The following is a 26,863-nucleotide window of genomic DNA, read 5'->3' as shown; positions in this document are numbered from 1 at the left end:
GAGCTGTGCCGGCTTTGCTCTCAATATCCTTGCAGAGTCACAGTGCACGGGAGTTAACACAAAGTAGCACTCAGATCAGAATGTGGCTAAGGCACCCTTGAGGACTCTTTGCAGCACCCTGGTTGAAAAATCCTAATATAGAACATGAATTACAATGAAAAAGTTTATAATGATAGGATGCAAAAAGCAACAACATAAAATGAACCAGATAGGAAACATGATAAATATAACATGCCACATACAGTAGGGTAGGAGGCTAAGAGGCTCATCATGGCATATATACAGGATATACATTTTGCATTTAATAAGTTGATCATTTATTTCCTTTTCTCATTATGAAGAATGCACCAGAAGGAACAGAAAAGTAAATCTCTTTTGATTCTGCTAGATTTAGGTTAATTGTGGATAAGAAACAAAATAAAGAAAAAAGCACCTTAAGAATAGCAGGATACCATCAGAAGTGATAACTTACTGGTACTCTATGGCAGAAACCATGAATCAGACTGAGACAGAAGTACAGTCAAATCACACTTGTTTAATAATTTAAAAAAAAAAGGTAAACAGAGTTAACGTAGTCAAAACAGGAACCAAAACAGATAGTCAGACAAGCCAAAATGTCAGGGAGCCAGAGATCAGCGTAGTAGAACAGCAAGCAGGATCTGGAGCCAGAAAGAATGTCAGCCAAGCAAGTCTTTAACAGGAACACAGGAGAGCGTCTCTAGAGATGTGACCTAGGCGAAGGCAGAGATCATTTGGACTGGACGGCTTAAGTGGGCAGGACTGACAAGCAGGATATCATCAACAGGTGAGTCACTGTGGAGAGATAGGAGCTGGCAATTAGCCGACAGCTGAGCGGCCAGCTCAGAGAAGGAAGGGCTGAGCCCTGTTCCCTTTTTTTTAATTTCTCACATCCAACCATCTGCAAAAAGTCCAATACTAATCCAATCATCATTGTGAATCATGATGAACACTGATCCAATTGACTCAAAAATTATGATCCATGCCAATGATTTTCTCCCAATGTACTATCATTGCAGCTTACAGATCTCTGTCTAGCTGCTGAATACAGTGGGGCTATGTCCATTTTGGTCAATGATCTCAGCCAGTATAACCAGTCCTTTATTTTACAGTCAGCAGTCAGCCAGGGAATCCCCTAGTTGGCAATTGAATGGGGATGTGTTATATGTTGTTAGAACACAGACGCCCACCAGTAATTTAGCTCTGAGTAAGAAACTGTGTCACATTTAGAAGATGATATTAATACCACCACTAAATCAATGACAACTACACAGCCAGAGGTTCAATTTGGCAAGACCTCGTGCCTAGTCACTAGTCAAGTGCACAGTACTGTGCAAACATTTTAGACAGGTGTGAAAAAATGCTGTAAAGTAAGAAGGCTTTCAAAATATTAATTATTTTTATAAATGTATTTTTAACCATTTACCAAATCCAAAGTGGGTGAACAGAAGAAAAATCAAAATCAAATCAACATTTGGTGTGACTATCCTTTTAGCATCAAACCAGTAACAATTCACTTTCACAACCACTTGTACACATTGTACAGGTGCACAAAGTCAGGGATTTTGTAGGATTAGAATCAGGGGTATGATTAACCAATTATATCAAGCAGTTGCTAATGATCATTCATTTTGTATGTAGGAAACAGAAAGAACCACGTAGGAGGTTTAAAACTGGTTAAGGAACAGCCAAACTCTGCTACTAAGCTAAGGTTATAGAGGACAGTTTCATGTCACAGGTTATACACTATGGCAAGACTGAGCACAGCAACAAGACACAAGGTAGTTATTATTATTATTATACAGGATTTATGTAGCGCCGACAGTTTGCGAAGTGCTCTACAACATTAGGGCGGACAGTACAATTACAATACAATTCAATACAGGGGGAATCAGAGAGCCCTGCTCGTTAGAGCTTACAATCTAGGAGGGAGGGTCAAGTTATACAAAAGGGTAATAGCTGTGGGGGATGAGCTAAGATGGAGTCAGGATAGGCTTCTCTGAGGAGGAAAGTTTTCAGGGATTGCCTAAAAGTGGATACATTTGGAGACAGTCTGACAGATTGGGGTAGGGAATTCCAGAGGACAGGCAAGGCTAGGGAGAAGTTCTGGAGGTGGATATGGGAGGAGGTGATGAGGGAGCTAGAGAGCAGGAGGTCTTGGGAGGAACGAAGAGGGTGATAAGGTTGGTATTTTGAGAATAGGCTGGTGATGTAGCTGGCAGCAGACTTGTGGATGGCTTTGGAACTTATTGTTAGTATTTTTACTTTAATTTGTTGGGAGAGTGGCAGCCAATGGAGGGATTGGCAGAGAGGGGTAGTAGACACTGCGGTTTGTAAGGTGTAGGAGTCTGGCAGCAGCATTCATGATGGACTGAAGGGGAGATAGTCTATTTAAAGGTAAGCCAATGAGGAGGGAGTTGCAGTAGTCAAGGTGAGAGATAACCAGGGAGTGAATCAGGAGCTTTGTGTTAGAAAGGGACGTAGTTTAGAGATGTTGTGGAGGTTGAGGCGGCAAGCATTGGAAAGTGATTGGATTTGGGGCCAAAAGGAGAGTTCAGAGTCCAGGATAACACCTAGCACCCTGACATGTGGGGATGGGTGGATGGTTGTGCCATTACTCTTGACAGATAAGTCAATGGAAGAGGCACGCAGGGGAAGGCAATTTTATAAGCTGGGTTTTGGACAAGTTGAGTTTGAGGAAGTGGTATGACATCCATATAGATATGTCTGTTAGTAAGTTAGTGATGCAAGAGGAGACCGATGAAGTGAGTTGAGGGGTGGAGAGATAGATTTGTGTGTCATCAGCGTACAAATAATATTGAAAGCCATGAGAGGTTATCAGCTGACCCAGGGAAGAGGTGTAGATTGAAAATAAAAGAAATCCAAGAACTGAACCTTGGGGGACCCCGATGGAGAAGGGAAGAGGAATGGAGGAAGTAGAATTGTAAGTGACACTGAAGGTGCATGGGGATAGGTAGAATGAGAGAGACTGAAGAGCACAGTCACAGACAAAGAGGGACTAAAGTTATTTGAGAAAGAGGGGTGGTCAACAGTGTCAAAGAAAGCTGAAAGGTCCAGAAGTAGGAGTACAGAATATTGTCCATTGTTTTTTGCAGTTTGTAGGTCATTTGTGTTGAGGGCAAAATCCAGACTGAAGGGGATCGGGAAGGTTATTGAAGTGGTCACTTAGTTGGTTGTAAACCAGGCGTTCAAGGATTTTAGAGTTTAGTTATACTGTGTCACCAAGGTCTCTTCCATGCAATAATTTCAAAGTAGACTGAGGTTTCAAGATGTGCTGTTTAAGCTCTTTTGAAGAATCACAAAGAAACTGGCGATGTTGAGGATTGTAGATGTAGTGGTTGGCTAAGAAACTTAATACAGCAGATGAAAGACACATCACGATTACATCCCTTCAACATCTGAAAATTTTCAGTGCCATCAACAGAGAACTAGCAGAAACCATTGGGACCCAGATACACCCACCTACTAGTCTAGCCAGAAGTGGTGGTCATGGAAGAATTATGGCAAAAAAGCCTTACCTCCGACATGGAAACAGGGCTAAGCAACTCAACTATGCATAAAAACATAGGACATAGGGTGCAGAAAAAAGATGTAAAGGAAATCCTGCTAATTTAACACATGTTATGGGTCCTAGTAGATGATAGGCTCAGCAATGGCATGCAATGCCAAGCTGATGTTAATAAAGCAAACAGAATATTGACATGCATTAAAAAGGGGATCAACTCCAGAGATAAAAAGATAATTCTCCAGCTATACAAGACTCGGCCGCACCTGGAATATACTGTCCAGTTCTGGGCACCAGTCCTCAGGAAGGATGTACTGGAAATGGTGCGAGTACAAAGAACGACAAAAAAGCTAATAAATAGTCTGGAGGATATTATTAGTTATGAGGAAAGGTTGCGAGCACTGAACTTATTCTCTCTGGAGAAGAGACACTTGAGAGGGGATATGATTTCAATATACAAATGCTATACTGGTGACCCCACAATAGGGATAAAACTTTTTTGCAAAAGGGAGTTTAACAAGACTCGTGGCCACTCATTAAAATTGGAAGAAAAGAGATTTAACCTTAAACTACATAGAGGGTTCTTTACTGTAAGAGCAACAAGGATGTGGAATTCCCTTCCACAGGTGGTGGTCTCAGAGAGGGGCATTGAAAGTTTCAAGAAACTGTTAGATAAGCACCTGAATGACCGCAAAATACAGGGATATACAATGTAATACTGACATATAATCACACACATAGGTTGGACTTGATGGACTTGTGTCTTTTTTCAACCTTACCTACTATGTAACTATGTAAGATGCCCTAAACTCCATCGCTACTGGCATGGGGTTGTATCTATGATTAATAACATCTTTGGGACCACGCTGTCTCCAGAGCCGCGCGGATGTCTTTTGAGCATCCTGGATGATTCCGAGAGCCCGGATGACATCATGTTAGCAATAATAAGGAGCCTATTTCAGGCCCGTAAGCTTATAGCACAAAAATGGGTATCCCCATATCCACCAGCAATAGTGGAATGGGAAACACAAATAAGGGAAACTTTAATTAGAGAAAAAAAAAATATTTTTACATAGAGGTTGTATAAGGAAATTAGAAAAAATATGGGGAAGGTGGTCTAAAATTTTGGATGGATGAAGAGATGGGAGTAGATATTTCTATGAATAAAACTTTGGGGTTTATTTTGGACGGGTTTTTTTTCTTGGGGGGGGGGGGGTTCTGTGTGCTATGTATTTTTAATATATATATGGGTTGTATGTTGTGAGTATTGTTTGTGTATAAAAGCAATAAAAAGATGATCTGATTAAAAAAAAAAAATGTTGAGAAATAGAGGCAGATAATAACCAATCATGCCATATCATCAGGGAGGTGTATGATTGGCTCCAAATTTATTATGCAGCAGGAGAATGACCCCAAACATAAAACCATTGTCATTAAAAACTATCTTCAGCGTAAAGAACAAAGAGTCCTGGAAGTAATGGTCTCAGCATCATGGAGTCTGGGATCACATGAAGAGACAGAAAGATTTGAGGCACCCTACATCCATAGTAGATGTGTGCTTAGTTCTATAATATGTTTGGAACAACCTACATGCCGAGTTCCTTCAAAAACTGAGTGCCTAGAACAGTGATGGCGAACCTTGGCACCTCAGATGTTTTGAAACTACATTTCCCATGATGCTCACCTACACTGTAGAGTGCATGAGCATCATGGGAAATGTAGTTTCAAAACATCTGGGATGCCAAGGTTTGCCATCACTGGCCTAGAAGAACTGATGCTGATTTGAAGGCAAATGGTGGTCACACCAAATGCTGATTTAATTTGATTTGATTTGCATTTCTCTTTTGTTCATTTACTTTCCATTTTGTTGATTGATAAAAAGAAATTATTAACATTTCATTTTACAGCATTTTTTCACACCTGTCTGAAACTTTTGCACAATAGTGTCTGTTTTTTTTTTTTTTTATGCAAGCACAGAAGTACATTTGTTTCTTTGAGTGCTTTGCATACTAAAAAGGTTTTCTTCACAGTTAAAGTGGTTGTAAAGCTAAAGATTTTTTACATTTTACACATTCTATGCAGAAAGGTAAAAAAAAGTCTGTGTTCTGCTCCATCCTCAGCCCCCCCCCCCCCCAGTACTCACTCTTGATCAAGCAATGTGCATGACACCTCGGCTGTCCCTGGTCTCTCTTTCCTCATTGGCTGAGACACATGAGCTGGAACCATTGGCTCCCATTGCTGTCAACCACAGCCAGTGAGCCAATGAGGAGAGAGCGGGGGGCGGGCAGAGCCACAGATCTATGTTTCTTATGGACACATAGAGCAGGACTCGGGAGCGAGCATGCAGCAGTGCCCCCATAGCAAGTGAATTGTTATTGGGGGCACTGATCAAGGTGGAAGAGTCAGGAGTACTGGCAGGGGACCCGAGAAGAAGAGGATCGGGGCTGCTCTGTGCAAAATCATTGCACAGAGCAAGTAAGTATGACATGTTTGTTATTAAAAAAAAACACGGATCCTTTAAGATCACTTTAACCGGTTCCCGACCGGCGCACACGCCGATGTACGTCGGCAGAATGGAACAGGCAGGCACATTGGCTTACAGGTACGTCCAATCTTCAATGTCGCCCTGCCATCGCGAGCGCACCGCCGGCGGCGTGCTCGTGTGCCGGTCGGGAGCCCCGTGAGTCCAGTCGCGGATCCGCGGACTCGATCACGGCGGGCATACCCGCGATCGTCTCACGGGGCGGCTGAATGGAGGAAATGCCGTGTAAACAGCATTTCCCCATTCTGTCTAGCAACTAGTAATGCTGATCTCTGCTCCATGTGATTGGAGCAGAGATCAGTGTTCACTAAATCAAAGCCCAACCCCCCCACAGTTAGTAACACACCCCTAGGAACACTTAACCCCTACACTGCCACCCACTGGTTAACCCCTTCACTGCCAGTGTCATTTACACAGGAATCAGTGCATTTATATAGCAGTGATTACTGTATAAATGACAATTGTCCCAAAAATGTGTCAAAAATGTCCGATGTGTCCCCCACAATGTCACAGTCACAATAAAAATCGCTGATCACCACCATTACTAGTAAAAAAAAAAAAATAATAATAAATTATTAATAAAAATGGCATAAAACTATCCCTAGCTTGTAAACGCTATAACTTTTGCGCAAACCAATCAATAATCGCTTATTGCGATTTTTTTTACCAAAGATATGTAGAAGAATACGTATCGGCCTAAACTGAGGAAATTTTTTTAAAAAAAAATTTTGGGGGATATTTATTATAACAAAAAGTAAAAAAGAATGTGTTTTTTTCAAAACTGTCGCTCTATTTTTGTTTATAGCGCAAAAAATAAAAACCACAGGGGTGATCAAATACCACCAAAAGAAAGCACTATTTGTGGGAGGAAAAGGATGCCAATTTTGTTTGTGAGCTACGTCGCACGACCGCGCAATTGTCAGTTAAAGCGACGCAGTGCCGAATCGCAAAAAGTGGTCTGGTTTTTGACCAGCAAAATGGTCCGGTCTGTAAGTGGTTAAAGAAGCACCAAATAACCAATCTAACCTTGCATTTTCATTGTTTTTACAAGATGGCAACATGATAAAGTAAGATGTTAATTTGTAAAGTTGAATTTCCCTTTAGACTCCACATTTTCGGTGCTCTGAGAGCTGTCTTCCTGGATACCAAAAACATTTGCAGGAAGGAAGACCACCCTGCTGCCATTACTGTGTGCCCTGTCCGGAGAACGAGATCACCGATAAATATGGTTGGTGCCCCATATTCTTCATTCACATTTTCTCTAGCTATAGGCACTTCTATAATGAAAGAATGCATATGATTACAACACTTACTTGTATAGGCTCTTCAGCTTCATCTTTTAAGAGATATTCTAGGTGTAAATAGATATTTTTCACAAGAAAGTTGTCAGGAAAAAAGGGACAATTGCAGCTATGATGAGCCATGAACCCTTTATAGGAAGAAATGATGCTGACTATCTGTGTCAGTAAAAAGTTTGCTCACCAAATCTTGCACAATTTCACCCTCTTTTTCTCTTTTACATGAGTTCTTATATTCAGGGGATTTTTATCTTTAATCTAATTCCATCTTTATCTAATTTTGGTTTGTGATGGATTTGAGGACAGCAGTCACTTTTTGCTGATCTCCCATCCATAGCAAATCACCTTTTTTCCTTTGAAAAATTAGTGTAGTTTTGTTTTTGGAGGTAGATTTTGGCAGTTTTCATTTAATTTCTGGGATTAGTGTTTTTTTTTTGTTTGTTTTTTATAGCGCTTTTTACACAGATGTTTTATCTGAGGGCTGATGCTTGCTTTTGCCCTGTGTTTAGTATATCGGTCATGTTCTTGTCAAGTAAAGTTATCCTGTTACCTTCCAATTTCTTATCAAACTCCTAGATACATGTGTGCAAAAGATGGTCAAAGGAAGGAAAGTGTCAATCAGCAAAGCAAAAGCCCAAATACAGAGACACAAGACATAGGCATGTACTTTTCTGCAAGATTTAGGAATGTCAGCCCTCAAATGATACAGCTGCATAAAAATTGACCAGTGGCAGGATAAATTGCACTAGCAAGAACAGGGACAGTGTCAGAGAGCTGCTGGTCAGTATCTATCAAAGTAGATCTGGCAATGCTTAATGAAAGGATATCTGTCTTTACTAAAACTACCAAAAAATAAATAAATCATGATTTGAATAAAAAAGGGAATTGGAGTGCTGCCAAGATACTATAATTGTAAATGTAGCGGCCTTAACCTGTTGCAGTGCAGCCTTGACTTAATGGGCTTACCAGTTACCTTCTCCTGGCTGCTCCTCCATGTCTAGGGGTTCCCAGGGTTGATACCCAACGACTTGTACACTGACACAGATAAAGTCCTTTCAAAAGGTTTTATTTTGCAGTAGAACTTTCACAGCCTCTTTGGGAACGGGTGAAGAACTCGGGTACCTTGAACTGCAGGTTTAACAAAGCCTCTACTTCCACCCAGAGAGTAGCCACTCACAGCTGGGTACTTCAAGGCTTAACAGACCTCTAGCCAGAGGTCATGGCAGTCAGCACTCAAACTTGAACAATCAACTGAAGATAAACAGGAACCTTTTTCCAACTGTATCTGGAACATTTCCTGCTTCCTTTGAGGTACTGGAAAAGTGTGGACTAGTCAATGTCCTTCCCAACTCAGTAACCAGGCACTTCTCAGGATGCCACTTGTCAGCCCTCCTCTGAAGAGTCCTCCCCCGGTCACTTGCATGAGCTGTGGTGCCCCTCCAAGCCAAGAGCACACCCGGACACTCTGAATCCTCCCTCAGTTACAGCGCCTCGGACCAGCAGGTCAAACACCCCATGACCAGGATCCTTCGCGGGGCTATACCGGTCCTGGAACCAGAACAGACCACACGGGTCTCACGAACAACTCCGGAACCCCGAACACGTGACCCACACCTGCTTAAGTACCCCCTCCCAGACTCCACAGCGGGGCTGGCACTCCCGCTGCTTGGCTCCGTGAGGATGACATGGCAGACCAGGCAGAACATCAGTTTCTCGGTTTGGAGACACAGACACAGGCTGACATGCAGGAAGGAAGGGGTGAGGGGGAGACAGGAGAGCAGAGGGGACAGAAGCATATGACAGAGGTCCACAAGTAGACCATGGTGATCAGGACGGAGCTGCCCTGATTGGACATATTATGTACCAGACATTGCATTTTGTGTATCACAAAAATAAACCAATTGTATCAAAAACAATTGTCACCTCTGTATGAGTGGTCAGGGAATATAATTTGGTGTAGCGTTACATGTAGCAGTCCCCATTGCTATAAGCCAGACAAACAAAAAGTAGGAGATATAGGTATCTCCAAAAGAAGGTTACCAATGAACACTATAATCAATACAGAGTCAATTCTTATTACAAAAAAATTCCACTACTTTAATTAATTCAACACCAAAGGAAAGGGAAGTTTTTACAAAAATCACAGACTCGTTTAAAAAATATTGACAACATTGTCAATTTGTTTAAAAACAAACAAAAAGGGCCGCGGCTGCATTGATCACACTCATACCACAGTCACTATCCCTAAGATAATAATACTGAGTTAATACTATAGTGTCCAGAGGAACATCTATCCACTAGATTCAGTCAATAACGGGTGGTATATCTGGTATACTGGGTGGGTGAACAACTCACTTCAATGAAGATCTCTGCCATTAAATATTTTGATATACAGCTATTGTTGGTAGCACAGGGAGCAGCTTCTTTGAGATAATTATTTTTGTAAAGTACACATAGATCTAAGGAGTCACCATTAGATTATGAATAGTTCATTTTCCGGGGAGTTCTAAAAGCGGGGGATGCGTTTTCAATGCTGAGTAATATCAAAAAACGGCTCATGATACTCTCACCACCTCCGCTGTATTGCACTTCCATCCATCAAGCATATTTCTCTACCCTGTGGTGTCTCCAGGTGAAAGCAGCTACTACAGTTTATACTATCCTTGGATTGCACTATAGACACATCTTTCCACATCTTTGTATATCAGCAATCCTCATCTGATAAACATCCACGCCAACCACCACCATCACTGTATGCAGAGAGCTTCAGGTCAAACAGCGCGTGGTTCCGCTGTAGCGTGCTGACGTCACTGCTGACGCGTTGTACCGACCAATTACCATCGGTTTCTTCAGAGCAAGGAGGAGTTAGCAGGACCTAGTATAAATAGGCCGTCAGTAATACAATTACTATCTTCTGCTACTAGATGTCATATCTGCCAACTTTCACAGCCAAACATTCAGCAACATTTTACGTTTTGCAACATGGAATGGTCGTTTATACGGGAGAACCACGGAAAGTATAGTAGCAAATAGAGATGGTCTTGCGGTTCGCCCGGCGGTCGGTTCGCGGTGAATTTTGCGTGCTCGCGATTCGCCAAACCGGCGGACTTTTGGCACTGTTCGCCCGGCGGACATATGCGTTTACATTGTGAAAGAACTTTGACCCATGATGACACATCCTCATGGGGTACAGGACAGCCAATTTAGACTTTTCAGCACATGGACAATTGGACATTCCCCCTACCTTATAAATAGACCTGATATGGCGGCCATTTTACATTCTGTCTTATGTCAGTGTAGGGACAGGATGCTGTGTGGAGCAGGGAGAGACTGTAGTGACACAAATCACTAGCTATTAGGTCCACAAAAGTCCTTTTAAGGACTGGTATAGGTGTAGTACAGTATATAGGGTTCGGTGCACTGCTGACTGATTCTGCAGCTGTCTTTTGTCAGTGTAGGGACAGGATGCTGTGTGGAACAGGGACAGTCAGTTTAATCACTAGCTATTACTATTAGGTCCACAAAGGTCCTTTTAAGGACTGGTATAGGTGTACAGTATATAGGGTGCTGGTGCACTGCTGCTGTCTGCTGTGCTGGTGATTGCCGCCCGATTCTGCAGCTGTCTTTTATCAGTGTAGGGACTGAGGGACAGTCTGCAAATCCCTAGCTACTAGGTCCACAAAGGTCCTTTTAAGAACGGGTATAGGTGTACTATTTGGTGTGCAGTATATAGGTGTGTAATACATGTATAAAATACTTGCACATATAGAAAGCATAGTATAGTGCATTTCCACTGTGCAGCATTGTGACTGCTGAGTGGTTCTGCAGCGATACTACAAAGAGTGACAAACGCAATAAAAAAAAGTATTATAACTGGTGTGATAGACCAGTGGCCCCCAAAAACGACAGATTGAAGCGGGGTGTTATATACCTTCTTCCACATACATACTGCACTTCTCTAGAGACTTTTGTCACAGGGTCATTTAAAAAATGACAGGCAGAGGAAGAGGCAGGCTGTTCCGCAGGGGTGGTAGGGGTAGGGCAGGAGCAACAGGCTTGAGCCAAAGTGGAAAATTGCAGAAGGTCCGTGCGATTATGTCAAAGGACGCACCAGACTTGGTTGAGTGGCTCACTCAGCCTTACTCTTCTGCACCCTCCTCATCCTCTCAATCTGCACCCTCTTTACTCTCTGCTGTGTGCACCCCCAAAGACACTACCACCAACACCACCACCATATACCTTCCGCTTGAGTCACAGGAATTATTTTCCGATCCATATCGAGACATTTCCGATGCGCAGCCACTATTGGCACTGGATCAGGAAGAGGAGTTAGCAACAACCGCCACTCAGCAGTCTGAGGACAGTACCCAGATCAGCCCAAGGAGGAGGTTGGTCCCCGCTGTTGCTACCTACTCCGAGATCTCTAATTATAGCAGTGAGGAAGGTGACGTAGATGATGACGTGTCTAGTGATGTCACGTGGGTGCCCACAAGAGAGGAAGAGGAGTGGAGTTCAGAGGGAGATATGAACCAGCAGATAGGGAGGAGAAGCAGGCGGAACTTAGATTGCACAGGAGGGACAAAGCAGACTGCGAATGTATCAGGAACGAGGCATCAACCATGTATGGTCACATCTGGCACTCCCAGGACACCGACACATGGCTCCGCAGTGTGGGCTTTTTTTAACGTGTCCGCTGCTGACAATAGTGTTGCCATCTGCAATCTTTGAAGTCAACGCATAAGTCGCAGTAAGCCCAATACTCACCTAGGGACGAATGCCTTAAGAAGGCACATGAGCCCGGTAGGAGCAACGGAACCCACAAAGCCACACTCCAGGCTCTCACCGTCCAGCCTCGTCTTCTACTTCCGCTTCTCCTCTCTCCTCACAGTTGTCCTCCACTCCACCTTCCATCATGCCATCCTCACATTTTTCTGGAAAAAGGCAGACTTCCGTGGGCCTAATGTTCGAGCGTAAAAAAATGATGATGCCGGATAACCCTCTTGCCCAACGGTTGATGGCTGGCTTGTCAGAACTGATAGCCCGCCAACTACTGCCATATAAACTGGTGGACTCGGAGGCCTTTCGAAAATTTGTGGCCATTGGAACACCACAATGGAAGGTCCCAGGAAAGAAGTATTTTTCACAGAAGGGCATCCCAGAGCTATATGGCCATGTTCAGTGGCAAGTGAATGTATCTCTGGCACACAGTCACATCTGACCACAGACACGTGGTCTAGCAAACATGGGCAGGGAAGGTATATCACTTTTACTGCCCACTGGGTTAACCTTCTGAAGGTCGTCAAGCATGTAACCCGTGGCACCTGTGTAGATTTGGTTTTACTGCCATGGATTGCATGCAGGCCTGGCTCTTCTTCTCCTCCTCCATCCTCCTCCCTCTCCTCCTCGTCTGACTTCTCCTTTTCTGCTGCTTGCATCTCTTCCGCTGCGCCGCCCAAGCTCCCCAGAACCTATTCGACATGCCAGGTGAGACGTTGCCATGCTGTGCTGCGTCTGTTGTGCCTGGAAGCCAAGAGCCACACTGGCCCTGCACTCCTTTCAGCTTTGCATTCACAGGCAGATCAGTGGCTAACACCGCTCAATTTGACAGTTGATAAAGTGGTGTGTGACAACGGTGCCAATCTTCTTAGCGCATTGAAACAGGGCAAAATTACACACCACATGGCACACGTCTTAAACTTGGTTGTGCAGTCCAATACCCTAGGGTCCAGGACATTTTGCGGCAGGCAAGGAAAATCTTGACCCATTTCAGAAGTTCTTACATGGCCATGGTTCGCCTTGCTGACATTTAGCAGTGACACAATCTGCCGGTCAGACGTCTTATTTGCGATTGCCCGACGCGATGGAACTCAACCTTCTATATGCTTGATAGGCTGCTCCAGCAGAAACGTGCAGTTAACGACTACCTGTACGAACTCTGCGGCAGAACGGGTTCTGGGAGGAGCAAGAAGAGCATGCTTTAAACCTTTCTGGGATCCCTGTTGTTGTGCGTGGATGGGGAGAGGAGAACAAGGAGGACGACATTATCCTGGATGATGAGCAGGAGCCAGGCCACCCCACCGCTTCCAGTTTAGTGCAAATGGGGGCCTTCATGCTCCAGTGTTTTAACAGGGTTCCCCGTATAAAAAGCATAAGGCTCAAGGACCAGTACTGGGTGGCAACGTACTTAGACCCCCGGTACAAACACAAAATGGTGGAAATGTTACCACCGTCACAGAGGGCTGTCAGAATGGATCACTTACAGACCTTGCTTCGACAACTGCTGCATTCTGCTTTTGCGTGTGCTGGCAGAGGAGGAATTCCCACTCCCAGAGAAAGAGTTGTGGGTACCAATCCAACACCGCCTGCAAGAAGAGGGCGGTTTGAAGATGTGTTGGTGACTTCTGATATGAGGTCATTCTTTCTGCCGTCCCATCGACAGGTGTCATCTGGATCCAGCATCAGGGAATGCCTAGACCGACAGGTGTCCGACTACATCGTGTTAACGGCCGATGTGGACACTCTGAGGAGTGATGAACCCCTGGACTACTGGGTGGGCAGACTTGACCTCTGGCCAGAGCTTGCCCAATTTGCAACGGAACTGTTGGTTTGCCCCTCGTCCAGTGTCCTGTCCGAAAGGACGTTCAGCACAGCAGGGGGATCGTGACCTATAAGCGCACTCGCTTGGCTTGACAGTGTTGACTACCTGACATTTATAAAAATGAATGAGGCATGGATCTCAGAGGAATTCAACACATGTGACCAGTAGACCATATATATGCATAACTCTATAAATGATTTATTTAATCGAGCACACTGACCTTTTTTCTACCTTTGGCTCACTTCCTTGTACAAAAAAAGCACACCGTACTATATGCCCGTACCCTCCTGTTTAAAGGGGTTGAGCAGTGTCATATTTTTGGGTCCTGCAGTGAGTTGCTGGTATCAGTGCTGCTGTCAGTGCTCTCTGTCTCGGTGCTGGTGTCAGTGCTCTCTCTATATCACAGTGCTGGTGTGGTATCAGTGCTCTCTATCACGGTGCTGGTGTGGTCTCAGTGCTCTCTATCATGGTGCTGGTGTCAGTGCTCTCTATCTCGGTGCTGGTGTCAGTGCTCTCTATCACGGTGCTGGTGTGCTGTCAATGCTCTCTATCTCAGTGCTGGTGTGGTCTCAGTGCTCTTTATCACGGTGCTGGTGTGGTGTCAGTGCTCTCTAACTCAGTGCTGGTGTCAGTGCTCTCTATCTCGGTGCTGGTGTCAGTGCTCTCTATCACGGTGCTGGTGTGGTGTCAGTGCTCTCTAACTCGGTGCTGGTGTCAGTGCCCTCTATCACAGTGCTGGTGTGGTGTCAGTGCTCTCTATCACGGTGCTGGTGTCAGTGCTCTCTATCACGGTGCTGGTGATCATCTCCTGCACCCTCTTCATAGCCTGACCTGACCTTTCCTCTCCTCCATGGCCTTCATGCGCTCCTGAATTGTCAAAATTTCACAGATAAAAAAAGAATGCTTGTCGTTGTCGATCCCAGATTCACTTCATACTTTTGTTATGTCAGTGTCCATGTTGTGGGACTATGTGTGCACAGCTAGTAAGTATTTTGTGGCTGAAAATATGACCTGTAGGTTTTTAAGGTTCACCTGCCATTAAAGTCAATGGGGCCTGCCGCAAACTTTGCGGTTCGCAAACTTTTGGCCGCGTTCGCGTTCACAAAATGTCCCATCGGAAGTTCGTCAATCTCTAGTAGCAAATAGATACAAAGTAAAAACTAAAATTAAACAAACAGAGGACTTTCCCATATTTAAGTAACCAGTTTAAACTATTGAAACCATCTGAGTACATTTCACAGGGAGTTTTATATATAGAAACCTATATAGGAGATCACATCTACAGCGAATCAGAAGTTCATTTTTCTAAGAATGGCTGCAGACTGCATTGCGTGTTTAACCCTTTTGGCACTAGGGAGTCTAAATAGTATTAAACAAAAATCTGCGAGGTGGATGGATAAATCAATTCACCCGTAGAAAAAACAGCGCATAATATTCAAATAGAAGAAAAGAAATTATATACAAATTGCGCTAGTGCAACCTATTGTTCTATGGAAAGAATATTTCTATCTTCCCAAATGTAACCATACAATCACAATATTGTCCATGAACACTGTCCATATATCTAAATTGTACTGAGTACTTAGGATAGTTTCAGGAAACAAATTGAAACAGGATATCTATTTCAGTCCATCCACAGACAATAAAATTAATAGCCAAAACAAAAACAGAATGTCCTGGTATAAATCAAGAGGAGTGTACGATGCAATCCTCCCTTAATATGAAAAAACAGTGATCACGAATTTGCTGGGGTACAATCTCAAGACTGGGGTGACCCCCCCTTAGTAATGCTCTTACCAGATATGCCTGGTTACATAGGCTCTTCGAAAATACTCCTCATCCGCTCGATTTCATCCGGTTCGTCTGCACTAGGTAATACACGGTCGGATGTGCTTAGATACGCGGGCTCTCAGATGTTCCTCATCGGCTGGATCCCATCCACTGCATACACGATCGGATGTGCTTGGTTACACGGGCTCTCAGATGTTACTCATCGGCTGGATCCCATCCACTGCATAAGTGCCGGGTGATTCAAGATCTCCGAAAGAAGCAATTACGGGAAACAAACATAGCGTAATACTGTCTTATGAAAACACAATTTATTTAAATAAAAATGTTGCACTCACACAAAGTTAATTCTTTAAAGCATTGGTTCACTCAGCGTGCATAGTTCTTAATCACAGTCTCAGGGGAAATAATAGCATCAGCCGCTAATGGCCGTCACCACTTAGTAGTTCACGGTTAAAGCTGTGCGACTCTTCCTCCCTCCTGTCAGTTCCTCTATGCTGCGAACGTGTGCTACCACCCTGACGCGTTTCGTCGTATTGACATCATCTGAGGGTGGGGGCAATCAGTCCTGACTACACTTAAATACGTGCGGTATTAACCCTTCGTGAACATGTATAAATGTATAGCGGTTAATCTATTTATATTATGTACGTTGCTCTCTTTGACAGAATACCTGTCATAGGCTTTCATAAACGATGTTTTTAAGGGAACCATTTCATTACACAGAGAAAATTTTAACAAACGAAATATTAAGAATTGGAAGAATTCAAAAAATAAATTGAAAAATATATAAGTTTAAAAAATCCCAGAAATTAGATTAAAACCTCAGGAGAGATGAAAACAAAATTACAGATAAAAACCACAAACGATCTTATTACCCTCACACACTCTACCAATATGGCCATGTCGGATTTCTGATAATGTACTGATATGCTAACAATCATGATGTTTACAAAATCCGGCGCATATATCCCAATCACTTGTGTTTCTTTAAACGAGGGGATTCCCGTCACGTTGATCTAGATACTTCAAGTTTAAACGATAAACTTTATTATACAGGAGATGTATAAAGAAAAAGGATTCGCAACCTTTTATGGCCTGTCTCCTATTTTTTCTGATAATAAGATCAAGCAACAGCCTCAACTGACACTGACTTATATTACCAAGCTCTTCATGCAGAAAGAGGCGAGCCGTCCATCACGAGCCTCCCATTAAAACCATCGCTGATACGATGAGTGGGTTATACACGGTACAATCTCTGTGATGCGACGGGAATTTTTTATGACTATTATTGGCTACTTCCAGTGCCGCTATCCTCAATCTACCTTACATGCGACGTTGTGGCTTATGTATTGTACATGTATATGTGGCATTATATATTTATGTGGCTAAGATATAATATATTTAAAATTCTAATTAAACAAACTTGCTGCCTATCTCCGTTAATTAACTCATTATGGTAAAAATTCACGTATTAAAATCTGACTTCCACGTATACTAACAACCTGCATAAAATAATGATATTTCCTATTTGTCATCTACATAATATAAAATATAAAATATAAAATATAGAATGTAAAATGCAACTAATCCCTTCTCCTAATGTCAGGGTACTATCACCTTAATGAAAAGTGCCTGTGCGACTCATAAATTCAATGTCTAGTCACCTGACACAGTAATACTAATCAAGGGTGACCAATAAGACCCCAATATTTCCGAACATGACTGTAATAAAAATTATCATAAAAAAGTTCTATGATTAAAAGTTGGTAATAAAAGTTGGTAATTAAACAGGTTTAGTGCTAAAAGTATTAGTAGTAGAAAAGTTGTTATTCACGTAATCTGGATATTAAGCCCCCTTTAAAACAGCTTTAAAAATCACTTATAAAACAATTAACGTCTAATTCAACGTTTAACCCATTAGGAGTCAGAGTGTTCATCCGATATATCCATTGGGATTCTTTTTTGGACACTTTGCGGACCATATTTGATCCACGCCAATTAGGGTGAACTCTATCAACTCCCCAGAATTTTAGTAGAGATGGGTCTCTGTTGTGATGTTTTTTAAAATGCAGAGACACGCTGTGATCACTAAATCCGATTTCTATATTGTACATATGTTCGGATATGCGTTTCCTTAGGGTCCTTTTAGTTCTTCCCACATACATGAGCCCACATGGGCACTGTAGTACGTATACCACGTGCGTGGAGCTACATGTAATAAAATCTTTTATTACCATTAACCTGTTATTCCCTGTGGATATGAACTCGGTCATACCTCTAATTAGGCTATTTTGCTTCATACAGGGTTGGCACCTTCTACATGAAAAAAACCCGTCCCTATTCCAGAAAGTTTCTGTTTTTTTGGGGGGATTCAACACTTTCTTCACTACCTGATCTCCAAAGTTGGGGGCTTTTCTGTATATGAATGAAGGACGAGATGGTAACACCTGTCCTAACGTTTTATCTAGACATAGGACGTGCCAGTGACGATTTAATATCGTTTCCACTTCTTTATACTGGGCATGGAAGTCTGAGATGAATCCCCATTCTTGACAGGGAGCCTTGTCTTGCAATTTATTTTCTAGACATTCATCTCGGGAAATTTTAGCTATTTCCGATACTGTTTTGTTCAGAGATGCTTCATTGTACCCCTTTTCTATAAAACGATTCTTAATAATATCCGATTGCGGGTAAAAATCGCTATCCAAGGTGCAGTTGCGCCGTATACGCATAATCTGGCCTTTAGGGATATTTTTAAGCCACAATGGATGATGTCCACTTTTTATAGGTAAATAACTGTTCCTATCAGTAGGCTTGAAATATGCTTTGGTGATTAGACCCGTTCCCTGTTTGATTATATCCACGTCAAGATAATGTATTTTTTCTGAACTGTGTTCGTATTCCAAACAAATATTATTCTTGTTGTTATTCAATTGGGACATGAATTCATGTAGTGAGCTTTCTGAGCCTTCCCAAATAATCAGGAGGTCATCAATGAATCTTTTGTAGAATACTAAAGATGACTTATATTGCTGTTGCTGTGAGAAAATTACGCGGTCCTCCCATTCCGACATGAACAGGTTCGCGATGCTGGGAGCAAATTTAGCTCCCATGGCCACACCCCTTTTTTGTGAGTAAAAATTCTGGTTGTACCAGAAGTAATTTTGTGATAAACAAAAATCTAAAGCTTGTCCCAAAAATACCTTTTGTTCATGGGGGATATCATTCCTCTGACTTAAAGCCCAATTCAGGGCCAAAAGGGCGTCGTCATGTTGGATAATACTATATAGGGATGCCACGTCAGCTGTCACTAGGTGGATCTCTCCTCCTTCTCTCAATTTGATCTGACTCATTAGTTGCAATAAATTTTTAGTGTCTTTCAAATATGCTTTTGTACTTTGGACACTCATCTGTAGGAATCTATCTAAATATTGACCCAATCTTGCTGTCACAGAGCCAATACAATTGACGATTGGTCTGGCCGGGGGTACAGTCGGATTTTTGTGTACCTTGGGCAATGTGTAGATAGTCGGTATTCTACAGTGACCGGGTACCAGAAATCTCGACTCCTTCACATTCAACACCTTGTTTTTTACTCCCAATAATACTAATTTTTCTAGATTTTGATAATACAGCACAGTGGGATCCTTTCTTCCAATGCTTTGATCCCATCCTGTAAATGATGTGGAAGCATTGGAAATGAGGAAGGATATAGTAATCAGACCTGCAGATAAGGGAGGGGGGGTAGTGATTTTAGACAAAACTTTTTACGAATCACAATTAGAAAAGATGCTATCTGACAAAGACACGTATGAGCTATTAAGGAAGGATCCCACTGTGCTGTATTATCAAAATCTAGAAAAATTAGTATTATTGGGAGTAAAAAACAAGGTGTTGAATGTGAAGGAGTCGAGATTTCTGGTACCCGGTCACTGTAGAATACCGACTATCTACACATTGCCCAAGGTACACAAAAATCCGACTGTACCCCCGGCCAGACCAATCGTCAATTGTATTGGCTCTGTGACAGCAAGATTGGGTCAATATTTAGATAGATTCCTACAGATGAGTGTCCAAAGTACAAAAGCATATTTGAAAGACACTAAAAATTTATTGCAACTAATGAGTCAGATCAAATTGAGAGAAGGAGGAGAGATCCACCTAGTGACAGCTGACGTGGCATCCCTATATAGTATTATCCAACATGACGACGCCCTTTTGGCCCTGAATTGGGCTTTAAGTCAGAGGAATGATATCCCCCATGAACAAAAGGTATTTTTGGGACAAGCTTTAGATTTTTGTTTATCACAAAATTACTTCTGGTACAACCAGAATTTTTACTCACAAAAAAGGGGTGTGGCCATGGGAGCTAAATTTGCTCCCAGCATCGCGAACCTGTTCATGTCGGAATGGGAGGACCGCGTAATTTTCTCACAGCAACAGCAATATAAGTCATCTTTAGTATTCTACAAAAGATTCATTGATGACCTCCTGATTATTTGGGAAGGCTCAGAAAGCTCACTACATGAATTCATGTCCCAATTGAATAACAACAAGAATAATATTTGTTTGGAATACGAACACAGTTCAGAAAAAATACATTATCTTGACGTGGATATAATCAAACAGGGAACGGGTCTAATCACCAAAGCATATTTCAAGCCTACTGATAGGAACAGTTATTTACCTATAAAAAGTGGACATCATCCATTGTGGCTTAAAAATATCCCTAAAGGCCAGATTATGCGTATACGGCGCAACTGCACCTTGGATAGCGATTTTTACCCGCAATCGGATATTATTAAGAATCGTTTTATAGAAAAGGGGTACAATGAAGCATCTCTGAACAAAACAGTATCGGAAATAGCTAAAATTTCCCGAGATGAATGTCTAGAAAATAAATTGCAAGACAAGGCTCCCTGTCAAGAATGGGGATTCATCTCAGACTTCCATGCCCAGTATAAAGAAGTGGAAACGATATTAAATCGTCACTGGCACGTCCTATGTCTAGATAAAACGTTAGGACAGGTGTTACCATCTCGTCCTTCATTCATATACAGAAAAGCCCCCAACTTTGGAGATCAGGTAGTGAAGAAAGTGTTGAATCCCCCCAAAAAAACAGAAACTTTCTGGAATAGGGACGGGTTTTTTTCATGTAGAAGGTGCCAACCCTGTATGAAGCAAAATAGCCTAATTAGAGGTATGACCGAGTTCATATCCACAGGGAATAACAGGTTAATGGTAATAAAAGATTTTATTACATGTAGCTCCACGCACGTGGTATACGTACTACAGTGCCCATGTGGGCTCATGTATGTGGGAAGAACTAAAAGGACCCTAAGGAAACGCATATCCGAACATATGTACAATATAGAAATCGGATTTAGTGATCACAGCGTGTCTCTGCATTTTAAAAAACATCACAACAGAGACCCATCTCTACTAAAATTCTGGGGAGTTGATAGAGTTCACCCTAATTGGCGTGGATCAAATATGGTCCGCGAAGTGTCCAAAAAAGAATCCCAATGGATATATCGGATGAACACTCTGACTCCTAATGGGTTAAACGTTGAATTAGACGTTAATTGTTTTATAAGTGATTTTTAAAGCTGTTTTAAAGGGGGCTTAATATCCAGATTACGTGAATAACAACTTTTCTACTACTAATACTTTTAGCACTAAACCTGTTTAATTACCAACTTTTATTACCAACTTTTAATCATAGAACTTTTTTATGATAATTTTTATTACAGTCATGTTCGGAAATATTGGGGTCTTATTGGTCACCCTTGATTAGTATTACTGTGTCAGGTGACTAGACATTGAATTTATGAGTCGCACAGGCACTTTTCATTAAGGTGATAGTACCCTGACGTTAGGAGAAGGGATTAGTTGCATTTTACATTCTATATTTTATATTTTATATTTTATATTATGTAGATGACAAATAGGAAATATCATTATTTTATGCAGGTTGTTAGTATACGTGGAAGTCAGATTTTAATACGTGAATTTTTACCATAATGAGTTAATTAACGGAGATAGGCAGCAAGTTTGTTTAATTAGAATTTTAAATATATTATATCTTAGCCACATAAATATATAATGCCACATATACATGTACAATACATAAGCCACAACGTCGCATGTAAGGTAGATTGAGGATAGCGGCACTGGAAGTAGCCAATAATAGTCATAAAAAATTCCCGTCGCATCACAGAGATTGTACCGTGTATAACCCACTCATCGTATCAGCGATGGTTTTAATGGGAGGCTCGTGATGGACGGCTCGCCTCTTTCTGCATGAAGAGCTTGGTAATATAAGTCAGTGTCAGTTGAGGCTGTTGCTTGATCTTATTATCAGAAAAAATAGGAGACAGGCCATAAAAGGTTGCGAATCCTTTTTCTTTATACATCTCCTGTATAATAAAGTTTATCGTTTAAACTTGAAGTATCTAGATCAACGTGACGGGAATCCCCTCGTTTAAAGAAACACAAGTGATTGGGATATATGCGCCGGATTTTGTAAACATCATGATTGTTAGCATATCAGTACATTATCAGAAATCCGACATGGCCATATTGGTAGAGTGTGTGAGGGTAATAAGATCGTTTGTGGTTTTTATCTGTAATTTTGTTTTCATCTCTCCTGAGGTTTTAATCTAATTTCTGGGATTTTTTAAACTTATATATTTTTCAATTTATTTTTTGAATTCTTCCAATTCTTAATATTTCGTTTGTTAAAATTTTCTCTGTGTAATGAAATGGTTCCCTTAAAAACATCGTTTATGAAAGCCTATGACAGGTATTCTGTCAAAGAGAGCAACGTACATAATATAAATAGATTAACCGCTATACATTTATACATGTTCACGAAGGGTTAATACCGCACGTATTTAAGTGTAGTCAGGACTGATTGCCCCCACCCTCAGATGATGTCAATACGACGAAACGCGTCAGGGTGGTAGCACACGTTCGCAGCATAGAGGAACTGACAGGAGGGAGGAAGAGTCGCACAGCTTTAACCGTGAACTACTAAGTGGTGACGGCCATTAGCGGCTGATGCTATTATTTCCCCTGAGACTGTGATTAAGAACTATGCACGCTGAGTGAACCAATGCTTTAAAGAATTAACTTTGTGTGAGTGCAACATTTTTATTTAAATAAATTGTGTTTTCATAAGACAGTATTACGCTATGTTTGTTTCCCGTAATTGCTTCTTTCGGAGATCTTGAATCACCCGGCACTTATGCAGTGGATGGGATCCAGCCGATGAGTAACATCTGAGAGCCCGTGTAACCAAGCACATCCGATCGTGTATGCAGTGGATGGGATCCAGCCGATGAGGAACATCTGAGAGCCCGCGTATCTAAGCACATCCGACCGTGTATTACCTAGTGCAGACGAACCGGATGAAATCGAGCGGATGAGGAGTATTTTCGAAGAGCCTATGTAACCAGGCATATCTGGTAAGAGCATTACTAAGGGGGGGTCACCCCAGTCTTGAGATTGTACCCCAGCAAATTCGTGATCACTGTTTTTTCATATTAAGGGAGGATTGCATCGTACACTCCTCTTGATTTATACCAGGACATTCTGTTTTTGTTTTGGCTATTAATTTTATTGTCTGTGGATGGACTGAAATAGATATCCTGTTTCAATTTGTTTCCTGAAACTATCCTAAGTACTCAGTACAATTTAGATATATGGACAGTGTTCATGGACAATATTGTGATTGTATGGTTACATTTGGGAAGATAGAAATATTCTTTCCATAGAACAATAGGTTGCACTAGCGCAATTTGTATATAATTTCTTTTCTTCTATTTGAATATTATGCGCTGTTTTTTCTACGGGTGAATTGATTTATCCATCCACCTCGCAGATTTTTGTTTAATGTTTTTTAGTGGTTTTATTGATTTAATACCTTTTAGCGGTTTTATCGATTTAATACCTTTTAGAACAGCTGCTTAAATTCCACAACTCCCAGGTAGAAAGCATATTCTTTAATGCTAAGCGCCTTTTATTTGCGTGGTTAACGGGCGGAGGTTATCCTAAGCAAAGGCACATATTTGTTCAGTCTAAATAGTATGTCCACATCTTTTCCTTCCGAAGAAGTATATTATCAAAGTCTCCCCTTCTAGTAGATAAATTAAAAACATAGATACCTTTTACTATAAGGCCCTTGGGGTTGCCATTGTGAAATTTTGCATAATGTAGGGGGATCGGACGATCATCATCTTTTTTCTTTCTTTATCTTTTTTTTTACTGTAATAATTCTTTATTGATTTATAAAATACTGTTACACATATAACATATCAAAGGCAAAAATAACAATATAGATAACAAATATAAAAGAGTATATTCTACCTAACATATATGCTATCGTTTTCTGGCTTATAATACATAACAACACTGTTTCCTTATCTAGCCATACCCACCCTCCCTAACCTTAACCTACCCAGCCCTACACCATCCAAATTATACCTGTATTTGCTTCTTGTACATTATAGAAACTATCATATCGAAGAACATGGGGAAGTGAAGAGAAAAAAAAAAACAAGGGGAGGGGAATCCGCCCTCCCACAGGGACAACTGACCCATGTGCCCTGTGTAGCTCACGTCCTTAACCTGGTGGTGCAGCGGTTCTTGGGCAGGTACCCCGGCTTACAGGATGTCCTGAAGCAGGCCAGGAAAGTCTGTGTGCATTTCCGCCGATCATTTAATGCCTGTGCTCGGCTGGCTGAGCTCCAAAAGGAGTTGAACCTGCCCAAGAACTGCCTTATATGTGACATGCCCACCAGGTGGAACTCAACGTTGGCCATGCTGCAGCGGATGCACACGCAGCAGAGGGCCATCAATGAGTACCTGTGCGACTACGGCACCAGGACAGGGTCAGGGGAGCTCGGTTTTTTCTCACCACGCCAGTGGGGCATGATCAGGGATGCATGCACTGTCCTGTCACCGTTTGAGGAGGCCACAAGGATGGTGAGCAGTGACAGTGCATGCATCAGTGACACTGTACCTCTTGTCCACCTCTTGGAGCATATGCTGCATGGAATAATGGACAGGGCACTTGAGGCAGAACAGAGGCAGGAAGAGGAGGACTTCCTTGCCTCTCAAGGCCCCCTTTATCCAGACAGTGTTCCTGCTGTGCCACCCATCACACAGGAAGAGGATGAGGAGGAGGAAGAGGAGGAGGATGATGATTGTGTCAGCATGGAGGTGGAGGCTGGCACTCAGCAGCAGCAGCAGCAGCAGCAGTCTTGTAGGGATGATTTACAGTCCCAAGAAACACGTGGACTTGTACGTGGCTGGGAGGAGGTAGCTGCGGATCATGTTGTCCTTAGTGACCCAGAGGACTCCGGACCGAATGCCTCAGCTAACCTACGCTGCATGGCCTCCCTGATCCTGCAAAGCCTGCGGAAGGATCCTCGTATTCTTCGGATCAAGGAGAGGGACCATTACTGGCTGCCCACTCTCCTTGATCCATGGTACAAGGGTAAGGTTGCCGACCTTATCTTGCCATCGCAGAGGGAGCAGAGGATGAGACATCTCCGGGAGGCCTTGCAGAAAGGTCTGTGCAACGCGTTCCCAGAGACTGGGAGGTTACAAACTCCTGGTCCTGGACAACGTGTTGCTGAGGCATTGGTCAGAAGAAGCGGTGGAGAAGGTGGCCGTCTGACTGATGCTTTCAGACAATTTTTTAGTCCGCTGCCCCAAGGTATGATCGGTTCCAGCAACCATCGCCAGCATCTGATTTACATGGTGCAGGAATACCTAGGGACAAGGTCAGACTTGGACACCTTTCCCACTGAAAATCCTCTGGCTTACTGGGTCTTGAGGATGGATCACTGGCCAGAGCTTGCACAGTATGCAATTGAGCTACTGGCCTGTCCTGCATCCAGCGTTCTTTCGGAACGCACCTTCAGTGCTGCTGGTGGCTTTGTTACCGATCACAGGGTGCGCCTGTCCACCGAATCAGTTGATCGACTGACCTTCATCAAGATGAATCAGTCTTGGATCACCCACAGCTACCAAGCACCTGAAGCTAATGTAACCGAATAATTTTTTTGAAATATCACATCCCTTCAAGACTGCCTATGCTGATGCTGAGTGACTGTCCTGTTATGTTGATTGTCAAGAATTGGGAATTCTAAGGATATTGGGGCAGTTGCTGAGGCTGCTCCCTTGATATCCACACCCAAAAATGTTTGTTGAGGGGACTTAAGCACTTCCTTTTTATAGGCTCTTTGTACAGCCCCTATACACAGTCTATTTTCCATCCTTTTTCACCTATATATCGCTCTTTAGGTGTGTATAGGTTAATGTCTCATCTCACTTTAACTCTCATATCATATATATCTGTTTAAATTTGAAGAGTCCTTTACAACCCCCCGCATCTGCCGTGGGAGGAAACCGATGGGTCCTGTGATCTACTGCTTCCTCCTTTGTGGGTGAGCTGATCCCCTCGCTATTTAAATTACTGTAACTCTTCTGTTATATCATTATATGATTCGCTGCTATTTGATTATTTGCAAATATTTTTATTTACTCTGTAGACTATCCTCCTGAAGAAGCGGTTCGCCGCGAAACCGGTAGAGGAAACGTTTCTGTACCCCTCTTCAATAGAAACCTTACGGGCTTACCCGTCGGTAGTTTATTAAATTGTGGTGTATATGATTTTAGCAATATGAAAGTTTTGATGGATTTCATTTTTTTGTCCTTATTAAATTACTTGTAATTTTTTTATAACAAAGTCTTTTATGATTTATTTAGTACCGCAATAGTCCCCTCAACAAACATTTTTGGGTGTGGATATCAAGGGAGCAGCCTCAGCAACTGCCCCAATATCCTTAGAATTCCCAATTCTTGACAATTATCAATTGGGATGATGGTACTGTTATATGTATTACGTATATTTTGTATTCGAGGCTATACTCAGTCTATGGCTATATTCATGGGGTGGATAATACACCCAGGGTGGATAACACACCCGTTTTTTAGAGGCACCAACCTCCGAACAGCAACAGTGGTGGGTGTCTCTTTTGAGTGCCTCTATTTTTTGTATCTAGATATACATTACTTTA

General features: G+C 42.2%; 1 protein-coding gene across 1 annotated transcript in view; it reads left to right on the top strand.

The window, feature by feature from the left end:
• Positions 1–7,199: 7,199 nt before the first annotated feature.
• LOC143986799 (vomeronasal type-2 receptor 26-like) overlaps positions 7,200–26,863 on the top strand; it is a 28,770-nt gene continuing 9,106 nt past the window's right edge. Inside the window, exon 1 of the mRNA XM_077485205.1 lies at positions 7,200–7,314. The gene's annotated coding sequence lies outside the window, so the exon portion shown is untranslated. The remainder of the gene's footprint in view (positions 7,315–26,863) is intronic.

This window comes from Lithobates pipiens, unplaced genomic scaffold (assembly GCF_037356315.1).
Source record: "Lithobates pipiens isolate NorthernLeopardFrog02 unplaced genomic scaffold, aLitPip1_a1.2 Scaffold_18, whole genome shotgun sequence".
Classification (NCBI taxonomy): domain Eukaryota; kingdom Metazoa; phylum Chordata; class Amphibia; order Anura; family Ranidae; genus Lithobates; species Lithobates pipiens.
This window is presented reverse-complemented; position numbering and strand designations above follow the sequence as displayed.